We start from the raw sequence: 12,120 nt of genomic DNA on the forward strand, positions 1-12,120 counted from the left end.
GTTGTCTGATTGTTGAGGCTAGGACTTTCAGTACTATCTTAAACAATCGTGAGAGTAGGACATCCCTGTCTTGTTCCTGACCTTAGAGGAAAAGCTCTCTTTTTCCTCATTAAGGGTGATACTAGCTGTGGTTCTTTCATATATGGCCTCTATGATATTGAGGTATGTTTCCCCTTGTTGAGGGTTTTTATCAAGAATAGATGCTGTATATTGTCAAATGTTTTTTTTTGCTTCTATTGAGAGGATCATATGGTTCTTATCCTTTTTTATTAAATCAATGTTGTGTATCAAAGCGATTGATTTGCGAATATTGAACCACCCTTGCAACCCAGGAATAAATCCCACTCGATTGTGATGAATAATCCTTTTAATGTACTGTTGGATTTGATTTGCCTAGTACCTTGTTGAGAATTTTTGCATCCATGTTCATCAGGAATTTTGGCCTGTAATTCTCCTGTATAGTGAGGTCTTTGTCTGGTTTTGGAATCAAGGCAATGCTGGTCTCATAGAATAAGTTTGAAATTTTTCCTTCTATTTCTATTTTTCGGAACAGTTTCAGGATAATACATATTAATTCTTTAAATGTTTGGTAGAATTCCCCTGGGAAGCCATCTGGCCCTGGACTTTTATTTATTGGAAGATTTTTGATTACTTATTCAATTTCTTTGCTGGTCTGTTCAAATTTTCTATTTATTCCTATTTCAGTTTTGGTAATTTGTATATTTCTAGGAATTGGTACATCTCTTCCAGATTGCCCAATTTGTTGGCATATGATTTTTCATAATATTCTCTCATAATTGTTTGTATTTCTGTGTTGGTTGTAATCTCTCCCCTTTCATTCATGATTTTATTTGAGTCATTTATCTTTTCTTTTTGATAAGTCTGGCTAAGAGTTTATAAGTTTTATTAATCCTTTCAAAGAACCAGCTTCTAGTTTCATTGATCTGTTCTACTGGGGTTTTTTGTTTGTTTCTATATCATTTATTTCTGCTCTCATCTTTATTATTTCCTTTCTGCTGGGTATAGGCTTTATTTGCTATTCCTTTTCTAGCTCCTTTATGTGTAAAGTTGGTTAGGTTAAGTGTTTGAGATACTTCTTACTTCTTGAGGTAGGCCTGTATTGCTATATACTTCCCTCTTACGACTGCTTTTGCTGCATCCAAAATTGTTGTGTTTTCATTTTCATTTACTTCCATGTATTTTTAAAAAATTTCTTCTTTAATTTCCTCGTTAACTTTAACTTCCATGTATTTATGGCCTTTCCAAGTTTTTTCTAGTGTTTGACTTCAAGTTTTGTAGCATTGTGGTCTGAAAATATGCATGGTATGATCTCAGTCTTTTTGTACTAATTAAGGCCTGATTTGTGACCCAGTTTGTAATCTGGAGAATGTCCCATGTGTACTCAAAAAGAATGTGTATTCTACTGCTTTAGGATGAAATGTTCTGAATATATCTGTTAAGTCTATCTGGTGCAGTGTATCATTCAAAGGCATTGCTTCCTTATTGATTTTCTGTTTAGATTCTCTGTCCATTGCTATAAGTAGGATATTAAGGTCCCCTACTATTATTATATTATTATCAATGAGTTTCTTCATGTTTGTTTTTAACTGATTTATATATTTAGGTGCTCCCAATTTGGGGGCATAAATATTTACAACTGTTAAATTGAAGTTTTTTAATTTCCCTTTTAATTCCCTTTTTAATCCATTGGTTGTTGAGGACTGTGTTTTTAAATTTCTACACATTTGTAAATTTTCCATCCCTCCTCCTGTTACTGATTTCTAGTTTGATACCACTGTGGTTAGAAACATACTTGATATACAAGTTCTCTTTTCCAAAGTTTGTTGAGACTTATATAATGGCCTTACATATGAAATATTCTTGAAAATGTCTCATGTAAAATTAAAAAAGAATGTATATTCTGCTGCTCTTGGATGAAATGCTGTATATATCTGTTAGGTACATTTGTCTATAGTGTTGTTCAGATCCATTTTTCCCTTATTGATTCTCTGCCTGGATGATATAACCATTTTAAAGAGTAAAGTATTAAAGTCCCCAGCTATTATTGTATTGTATTTATTTCTTCCTTTATTTCTGTTAGTATTTGCTTTAATATTTAAGAGCCTCAATGTTTGATGTATAAATATTTACAATTACTACATATTGATTAACATTTATATTTACATATTATTACTATAATCATATAATGACCATTTTTGTCTCATGACTATATTGCTTAAAGCCAATTTTGTCTAATATTAGTGTAACTATCCCTGCTTTTTTTTGGTTATTATTATTTCTTTTGCTTGAAATATCTTTTTCTGTTTCTTCACTTTTGATCTTTGTGTATCCTTAAAGTTTAAGTGAGTCTCTTGTATGCAGTACATAGGTAAGTCTTGTCTTTTATCCATGCAGCCATTCTGTATCTTTTGATTAGGGAATTTAATACATTTACAATTAAAGTAATGATTGATAAGGTCTTCCTATTGACATTTAATTAATTATTTGCTGGCCCTTTTGTATATGATGTCTTCTTGTTTTCTCTCTTGTTGTCTTTGTGATCTTATGACTTTTTGTAGCACTATGACTTAACCCTTTGTTAAACTTCTGTGTATCTACCACATTTTTTGTGGCTCACATAAAATATGTTATAACATCTTATTTTAAGCAGATAACAACTTCAATACCATAGAGAAACTTTATATTTTTACTTCTTCTCACCACCTCACATTTCATGTTACAATTTACATCTTTTTGTAGTATGTATACAGTAACAAATAATCGTAGTTATTGCTATTTTTTTATGATAGACATAATGAGAGAGAGAGAGAGAGGCAGAGACACAGGCAGAGGGATAAGCAGGCTCCATGCTGGGAGCCCAACTGCAAGACTCGATCCCAGGACTCCAGGATCACGCCCTTGGCCAAAGGCAGGCGCCAAATCACTGAGCTACCCAGGGATCCCCTAGTTATTGCTATTTTAAATGCATTTATTTTTTAATTTTTTAACTCGAGTTGTAAGTGATTTATGCACAGTCATTGCAATATTAAAGAATCTGGCTTTAAATATATATTTACATCTGTTGGTGAGTTTTATAAGTCATGTTTTTTTACATTAATTATATTATTTTATTTGAGCCTGAAAAATGCCCTTTAGCATTTCTTGTAAGACAGGTTTAGTGGTGAACTCTTCAGCTTTTTTTTGGAGGGGAAAGTCTTTATCACTTCATTTCTGAAAGACATCTTTGCTGGGTATAGTATTCTTGGTTAACTTTTTTTTTTCTTTGAACGTTTCTCCTGGCCTGCAGTTTCTGCTGAGAAATGTATTTATAGTCTTATGGAGGCTCTCTTTTGTGGGACAAATTGTTTTTCTCTTGCTTCTTCCAAAATTCTTCCTTTGTCTTTGACTTTTTGCAGTTTAGTTATGTGTCTCAAAGTAATTCTTTTTGGATTCAACTTATTTGGGATCCTTTGGGCCTAAAGAATCTGGATGTGCATTTTTCTCCCCAAGTTTGGGACATTTTCAGCCATTATATCTTCACATAGACTCTTTCTTCTCCTTATGGCATTATCACAATACACATATTATTTCACTTGATGCTCATAAGTACCATGGACTTTCTTTCCTTTATTTTGTTTTTTTTTTTTTTTTTTTTTTTACTCTTCTGGGTAATTTCAAATGGCTTGTCTTGAATTCACTGATTCTGCTGCTTGGCTGAGTCTACTACTGAAGCTCTCTATTGAATTCTTAAGTTCATTGTATTGTTCATTTCTAGGATTTTTGTTTTCATTATTTTTATGGTTTCTGTTTGTCATACTTCTCATTTTATTCATGTGTTGTTTCTCTAATTTTGTCTATTTGTATGTTCCTGTAGTTCACTGAACTTCTTTAAGATGATTGTCATAAAGTCCATAGAATTCCATTACTTTGGTATCAATTATCGAAGTTTTATTAGTTTCTTTTGGCATTGTCATATTGATTTGATTCTTTTTTTTTTCTTGATTTGATTCTTTATGGTCCTTGTATCCTTGCACTAGTATCTGCACATTATCTGAGTAAGCAGTCCCTTTTCCAGACATTTGAGGTTTATTTTGGCAAGGAAAGCCCTTCTCCAGCCTGCTTAGCTTAGGATACTAGACTGGTTAACAGGTAGAATTTGGGGGCAGGCACAGCTTACTATTGAGGTCCCCAGTCGGGCAAGGCCCTTACCTATGTTATGAGGTTGGGGGAGGACTGCCACTAGCTGTTTTTTGCAGCTGGGTGATCCTGTTGGCTGGGCCTCATTTTCAAGTGAGACCAGTGAATAGGCACCCTGGTTGGTCAGGGATACTGGTAAGGTGAGACCTTAGACTGTATTCCCTGACAAGGCAGTACCTCTGATTGGACTCTGCAGTTGGGCAAGGCCTCCTGTGGTGCACCCTAACTGAATAGTGCTGTTGGCTGAACTCCAACTTCATGAGACTTCATGGCTTCACAGTTGGACAGACCCACAGGCTGTGCCTCAAGTTTGTACAGAGTCACAGGCTGTGCTTCATGACTACTTAACCCACTAGCTGTGCCTCTGTGTTGGGTAAGGTCACTTGCCAGGCTTTCTGGTCAAGTGGGGTCTCCAGCTGATCTCACTGTTGGTTGGTACTGGAGATTATATACTCCATGGTTGGGTGGAGATATTGTCTGAGCTCTTTTATTGGACAGGGATGAGGGCTATGCTTTGGTAATTGGACAGGGCCACTTGCTGGCCTTTTTGCCTCTACAAGGTTATAGACTGTGTTTAGGAATTGAACAGGGCCATGAGCTAGATTTTGCTGCTGGGTATAGCTGTTGGCTGGGCTTCACAGCAAGGCAGTACTTTAAGCTGGGTTCCAAGGCTGCCCAGGACCACTGTTCAGATTATTTGGTCATTACGAACATTTTGGCAGGGCTGCTGGCTTGGCTGACTGCCTCATTAGAGGTATAGTTTGGACTCCACAACTGCCTAGATTCTATGGCCAGGCAATCCTGAATGTGTGGGATGGCAGTCTATGGTTAGCTATTGGGCAGGGTTGCAGATATGTTTCCCTGCCTACCCAGGGCCATCTAAGGGGTTCCTTTTGGCTGGGGACCCCAATCATGCAAAGCCCTTCAACCAAGTCCCCTGACCAGACAGAGCCAACTCAGCTCTGTAGATGTGCAGAATCACTATAGATCTCTGCTCAAGTGCTATTGCAAGCAGGAATGCAATGAACAAGATTGGGCACAGGTTGTTATGATCCTTGCTTCTATTACTGTCTCTATCTGATGCTCAGTGGTCAAGCCCCAAGCTTCCCCAGGGATTCCCATGAGGTGAGACCTTATTGGGCTATCCTGGAAGCATTTCATAACACTGGGAGAACTGAATGTCCACTTTGGGTTTTCTTTTCCTCACGGGAGAAACTGTAAGCCAAGGGGGCCCCCTGATTGTGGTGGCTGGTCTGGGGAAAGGACAATACAATCAAAATGAAATCTTAATTCTTACCTTTCTACTGTGGTCCTTCTGTATCTCTCTGTGATCTAGGGGAGTGCTTCAGCCTCACCCTGAGATTCTGGGGTTTTCACAATGGTGGTCTTTTATGTGGATACTTGCTACTTGGTCTTCTGAGGATGGCTGAATTCAGGAATTTCATGTCACTATCCTGATGATGTCACCTCAGCTACGGAACTTCTGTCATAAAGCATTTGAAGAGGAACACTTTGTGTTATCTCAAACTTACTTTTAGTATTTCTCATTTTTATTCATAGAGCTGACATAATTCCTGTAGAGTAATATCCTAACTCTAGAATGACATAAGAAATCTTTTGCAGGCATAATTTAAGTTATCAACATCTGATCTCAAATTGTAGTATTACTTCAAGAGAAATTCTAAATGTCATGTTGGACAGATTCTCTCACTATAGGTGAGAGATATCAATAAATAAATAATGCGAATATCTTCTCTCTTGCTTAAATGCTTAATTTATGATATCTGTTATATTCTTCCGGATATGGCCTCTCTTTTTTATTTTACTGTTCTATCTATCTTGTCTCATATCTTTAAATATAAGATCTCCCCCGAAACTATTCTCTTTTTACTTCTCTAAGTTTTCCTGCATTTGAAGATACTCATATCTTGGGAGTCATCACTTATGACCCTACCCGAAAGTGATTTATCTTTTTGCCGTACCCTGAGAGTCTTGCTCAGCCTTTTAAAGTAGTTCCTCCTCCCAGTAATCTCAATTACATTTTCAAGAACTGAGAAGAAACTCTCTGGAAGAATACAACAAATACCATAAATGAAGCATAAATTGGCTATCTTGCCATTCATATCATTTACCAATAATTTTGATTCTGTTAGCAATAATTAAAATAATGCTATCTCACTTCTTCTCCAAAATAATAAATAACCATACCAGTGTATTTCAACATGACATTTGAAATTTGAAGATGAACCAGAAATATTGCCTGGTTTTCAGCAATTGGCAAATGGAGTCTTTTTCCCTTTGGTTTTACATAAGTGGTAAAGTGACCATTTCTCCTCTGTCTTGCCCTCTCACTCCTGGAAAGCTATGATAAGTTCTACTGCAGCAAGTACAAAGCATTAGAGAATCACCCCCCAAAATTATCTTCAAATTATTGGTCCAGGCTGAACTATAGAATTTCACTTATATTTTCTCTAGAATCCTTCCAATAATCTAGTGGTGCTTTATTTTCCCCACTTTACAACTGAAAACAAAACAAAACAAAACAACAACCAGGCTCAGAGAAAGCTGAGAATATAGCAGATGGCAGAGCTGGCTCTATCTAGTTCCTTTATGACTTCTATGTCTCTAAGCTACACTACTCCATGAGTATACTACAAATATAAGCCTTGGGCTTATATTTTGCCTTTTCTGAGGTTCTTGATATTTTTCATCTTTTTTAGGAGATTCATCAGGGCTGGACTTATAGAGAAGCCAAGTAACAAATGCTTGAAAAAGTGTGATCATCTTTCAGAAAATTCCTATCAAATTCATTTTTTAAAAGATTTTATTTATTTATTCATGAGGGAGAGGCAGAGACACAGGCAGAGCTAGAAGCAGACTCCCTAATGGGAGCCCAATGCAGGACTCATTCCCAGGATCCCAGGATCACACCCTGAGTCAAAGACAGACACTCAACCCCTGAGCCTCCCAGGCATCCCCAAATTCATTTTTATATGGGAAAGTCATTAACTGTTAACAATTATTAATACTTTACCATGGATTTTTTTCAATCATTTAACCTATTTCCCCAGCAAAACTCTATAAGTCGGTGGGGAGAACTGAACTAGGAAAAAGAAAGGCCTAGCCATGCCGTAGGATAAGAGACAGGAATCCCAGATTGGGATGATACATCATGACAGCTGGTGATGGGCAGAACAGAAATGAAAAAGGGGGCTCAAAACAAGACATGGAAAAATGATAAACACAGATTTCATCTGCTTCATAATTTTTCCCAGGAAAAATCTTGCCTCATACACATCTTTGGTGCCTTTTTTAGTAACAACACATGTGTGTTTCTTTTTTATTCTTTTTTGTTGTTCTCCTTGGAATTTTAAATGCCTTTCAGCTCATAAACTCAATAAAAATACCATGGCACATTTTTTCAAAAGAATTTTATGATCCAAGGAACTATTGCTTAATCAGACAGCCTGATGTTGGATTTATTTTTCACTTTAAAAAAATTTTTCTGTAGGCAATGTCACAAAGATGCTACCTATTCTTTAAAAATAAACAAGAAAGAGAGTGAGAAAAAGAAATAAAACTTCTTTTCAAGGGAAAAAATGCTTCTCTTACTTTCTACAATATTAGAAAATGAAAACTAAGTTGAAAAATAAGGCAAGGGAAGCATTAATAACAAATTCCCAAATCTAAGATGCAGACTTCTTTGAACGGAATTTTAAAATGTATAATTTATGCTTTAATTCTGTGCTAAGGTGTTCAGTTCACCTGAATATATAACTCTGTATTGGAAAAGAATTTGGAAACATCTGAGAAGAAGCATCTGCTTGACTTATGGTCTGTCATTCATTTCTAAAAAAGTGAAAAACTATCACTGTTGTATCTAACATCTAAACAGATGTGAAGCTATGGGAGTTAAAAGTTGAATGTATAAAAAAATTGTCTTCTTTTATTCTGTTAGGACAAAACTTGGTTGGATTTATTGAAGTGTGATTTTTCCTCCATCTATATAGAGTGGTATGATGATTGGGAATAGGGGAATATCTTAAGAAAAGATGAAGCAAAATAAAGAAACTTTCTCAATAGAATCTTAAAAAACAAAGTCAGAAAGATGAGAGGACTTATCAATAGTTAGTAAAGAATGATAAAGGTATACATGACTCTTATTCCTGAGATAATTTCCTTAGAAGCCCTGAAAAATAGTAACTTTGAAAATTTGAGGTCAGTGGCATTAAAGAGTAAAGGACTTATTTAAATTTTTATCTTCTGAATGATTTTTATGACTCTGGTCTTAGGCTTGTTTGTTCTGAACTGTTGTGTCATAAACCAACACAGAAATAGAAAGAACTCTGCACTGACCATTATGCAAGAATTGCTCTTCCACTATCCCTGCTCTACTACTAAAGAGCTGTACATTGTTGGGTGAGTCATTCTTTGGTTTCTCAGTTTACGCATTACACATAAAGGGGTTGGAGCTGTGCAGAACCTCCCAGGATGGCTATGTCAGGGAGGGATGCTGAATGGGCAAGAGTGTTCCTTCTATTACTAGGTGAGTCAGGAAAAAAAAAATCTTTGTATATATATCTAACATATTGGCCTCTGTATAGCTTTCATTGGAAGAAATGCTAAAAAAAAAAACAAAAAACAAAAAACACATTAGTGTAGATGTTCCTAAATTTTTATTAGCCTTACAGATTGTGACTCTATAAAATATATATTTGTCCATTCATTAATTCAGCAAAGTTTTTGAGTACCTTCTATGAACCAATAACTCTGCTAAGCAATGGGGATACCAAGAGGAACAAGATTAGCAAGATTCCTGACCCCAGATTTTGTAATATCATGAACACTGACCATAGACTAGACCATTGCAGGATGAATAGTGAAAAGTTGTTTGAGATGAGCTTGAAGAAATAAATAGGAAGCAGATCATGAGGGATTATTTAAATCATGACAAGAAGTTTGGGTTTTATTCAAAGTGTAGTAAAAAGGCATTGAAAGGTTTCAAGCAGAAGAGGAACATAGTCTGTGATAGAAACCACTGTGTAACTCGCAAACTTTGTTTAATATATCTAGAGTAATTGGCTATCTCAATGGATACAATAAATCCTAGGGGACAAAAATAGAACAAAATAAATTTGAATTGCAACAGTATATTATGTACCAAGATCATTCAAAGAGGGAAAGAATGGTCTTGTCAACAAATGATGCTAAAACAAGTGGATACCTGCATGCAAAAAAATAAAGTTGGACCCCTCTTTAAAGTACAAATAAAAATTAACTCAAAATGGGTCATTCACTGAAATTTCAGAGCAAAAACTATAAATCTCTTGAAAGAAAACATAGGAGTAAATCTTCATACCTTGATTTATGCAGTTTTCTTAGATAACACCAAAAGTACAAGTGACAAAAGAAAAAAATTGAAATTCATTAAAATTAGAAGTTTTGTACTTCAAAAAACTATTAAGACAGTGAAAAGACACCCATGGAAAGGGAGAAAATATTTGCAAATCCTATATGATAAAGGATTTGTATCCAGAATATATAAAGAACTCTTACAACTCAGTAGTAAAAAGGTAACCCAATTAAAAAATTAGCAAAACATTTAAACAGATGTTTCTCAAAAGAAGATATATAGTTAGCCAATAAGCAATTCAAAAGATGATCAACATCATTAGCTATTAGGAAAATTCAAATAAAACCACAATGATATACCACTTCACTTGACTAGGATATAATAAAAAATTTAAAAAAATTTTTTAAAAACAGAAAATACCAAATGTTGATGATTTAAATATACATCATTGATGGGATGTAAAATAGTACAGACACTTTGTAAATCAATTTGGCAGTTTCTCAAAATGTTAAACATGGAGTTACTACATGATCCACCAACTCTATTCCTAAGTATATACCCAAAAGAATTGAAAACAGGGTTCAGACAAAAACTTACATAAATGTTTATAGCAGCATTATCTATGATAGCGAAAAAGTGGAAATAACCCAAATGATCCTAAACTGATGAATTAGTAAATGTATATTAATAAATGTTATAGAACCATGCAATGGACTATTACTTGTCAATGCAAAGAAATGATATACACACTACACTGATGAACCTTGAAAACATTCCACTTAATGAAAGCAGCCAGTCAAAAGAGACCACATGTTATATGACATGTCCCAAATAAGGCATATCCATAAAGATAGAAAGTAGTTTAGTCATTGCCTAGGGGTGAGGAGTGGAGGTGGAGGTGCAGTGGTTGGGAGGAAATGGGGTGCTTATGGGTACACGGTTTCTTTTAGGGCAGTGAAAACTTTCTAAAATTGATTGTGGTGATGGTTGCACAATTCTGTGAATATGCTAAAAATAATTACATTGTACACTTTAAATGGGTTCATAATATGGCATGTGAATTATATCTCAAAGTTTTTTTTAAAAACTAGATGTGTTACTTTGAAGACAATACAACTATTCTCACATATTTAAAGTAATAGACTAAAATCCCAACTCCTTCTATTTTATGACTAGGCTCAGCATCAAGCCAACTTTTCTCTGTCGACATGACATTTAAATAAAAGCACTCTTATTTTTTCTTTTTTTTTAAGATTTTATTTATTTATTCATAAGAGACACAGACTGAGAGAGAGAGAGAAGCCGGCTCCATGCAGGGAGCCTGACATGGGACTCGATTCCTGGTCTCCAGGATCAGGCCCTGGGCTGAAGGTAGCCCTAAACCGCTGAGCCACCCAGGCTGCCCAGCATTCTTATTTTTGTAATTGTCGAAGAAATCTATGAAAAAATGCACATTTAGAAATTGTTGCTATTTTTCCAGTCTGCTCTGCAAGCTTCTAAATACATAAACGGGTTGCAATGCGTATGTTAACTTTTAATAGCCAACATTTTGGAGCAAGACATTTCTTAAGCATTTCAGAACAAGCTCCAAAATAAACCAGCCTAATATCAGTGGAAGTTTATTGCAATCCTCACCCGCCCCCTCCTGCATAAAGGGAAAAGAACTTGTCTTTGAAGAGAAAAAAAGATGTGGACCAAAAAAACAGAGGAAACCTTCTTGATTATAATGTCAGAAGAAAATACAATATAGAATACAGGCAACCCCCTTTTGCACACATAATGTGTTCTTCAAGTGTACAAAAGTTTACTGTGTAAAATGCTCCAAGAAGATCCATAGGCTACATTTCTTAGAAACTAAAAGGTGGTATAAAATGTCTCACTACTCTTCACCTTTTACTCATAAGCTTTGGTTTTACTTCAAACTTTAGCACATGTGTTTTAAGATGTTATTTCTTTACAAATGAATATACCAAGTAGACTAGGTGACTGTCTGATTAAGGCTAAATACTTTCTACTTTGGGCATATGTTCTATCATTCATTTGTTTGTTAAATATTTATTAAGCATTGGTTATATGTGAGGCAAAGTTCTGGGTACTAGTGTTATAGCAATAAACAGGTTCTGTGCTGTCTTGGAACTTACACTGTAGTGTGGGAAGGCAATGTAAACAAGAATAATTTCTGATAGTGATAAGAGCTGTGAAGAAAATAAAACATGGTAAGTGACTAGGCAATAGGCTACTTTAAATTGGGCTGGTCACGAAAGGACTACCTAGGGTTACATTGAACCAGATGTCTAAGGATAAGAAGAAGCTGTCATGTAAATATCTAAGAAAAAGCTTTCTAGGCAGAGGGAACATCTAATGCAAATACCCTAAGATAAAAAGGGCATTTATTAGATGCACTATTAGAAACCGGGAAAAACAAAAAAAGAAAGAAAAGAAAAGAAAGAAAAGAAAAAAGAAAAGAAAAGAAGGAAAGAAAAAGAAAAAATAGGGAAATACAGCCAAGTAGCTAGAATGTAGTGAGTAACTGGAAAACATGATGTCAGAGAAAGAGAAGGAGCCAGGTC

At 35.2% G+C, this 12,120-nt stretch overlaps 1 protein-coding gene and 1 long non-coding RNA gene across 5 annotated transcripts in view; one reads left to right on the forward strand and one right to left on the reverse strand.

Annotated features, from left to right (window-relative positions):
- LOC112640953 (uncharacterized) overlaps positions 1-5,637 on the reverse strand; it is a 56,179-nt gene extending 50,542 nt beyond the window's left edge. Inside the window, exon 1 of the long non-coding RNA XR_003124372.3 lies at positions 5,495-5,637. This is a non-coding gene — a long non-coding RNA (uncharacterized LOC112640953). The remainder of the gene's footprint in view (positions 1-5,494) is intronic.
- Positions 1-12,120, forward strand: part of COL24A1 (collagen type XXIV alpha 1 chain) — a 387,744-nt gene that overhangs the window by 265,339 nt on the left and 110,285 nt on the right. The window lies entirely within an intron of this gene.

The sequence above is a fragment of the Canis lupus genome, chromosome 6 (assembly GCF_003254725.2).
Source record: "Canis lupus dingo isolate Sandy chromosome 6, ASM325472v2, whole genome shotgun sequence".
NCBI lineage: Eukaryota > Metazoa > Chordata > Mammalia > Carnivora > Canidae > Canis > Canis lupus.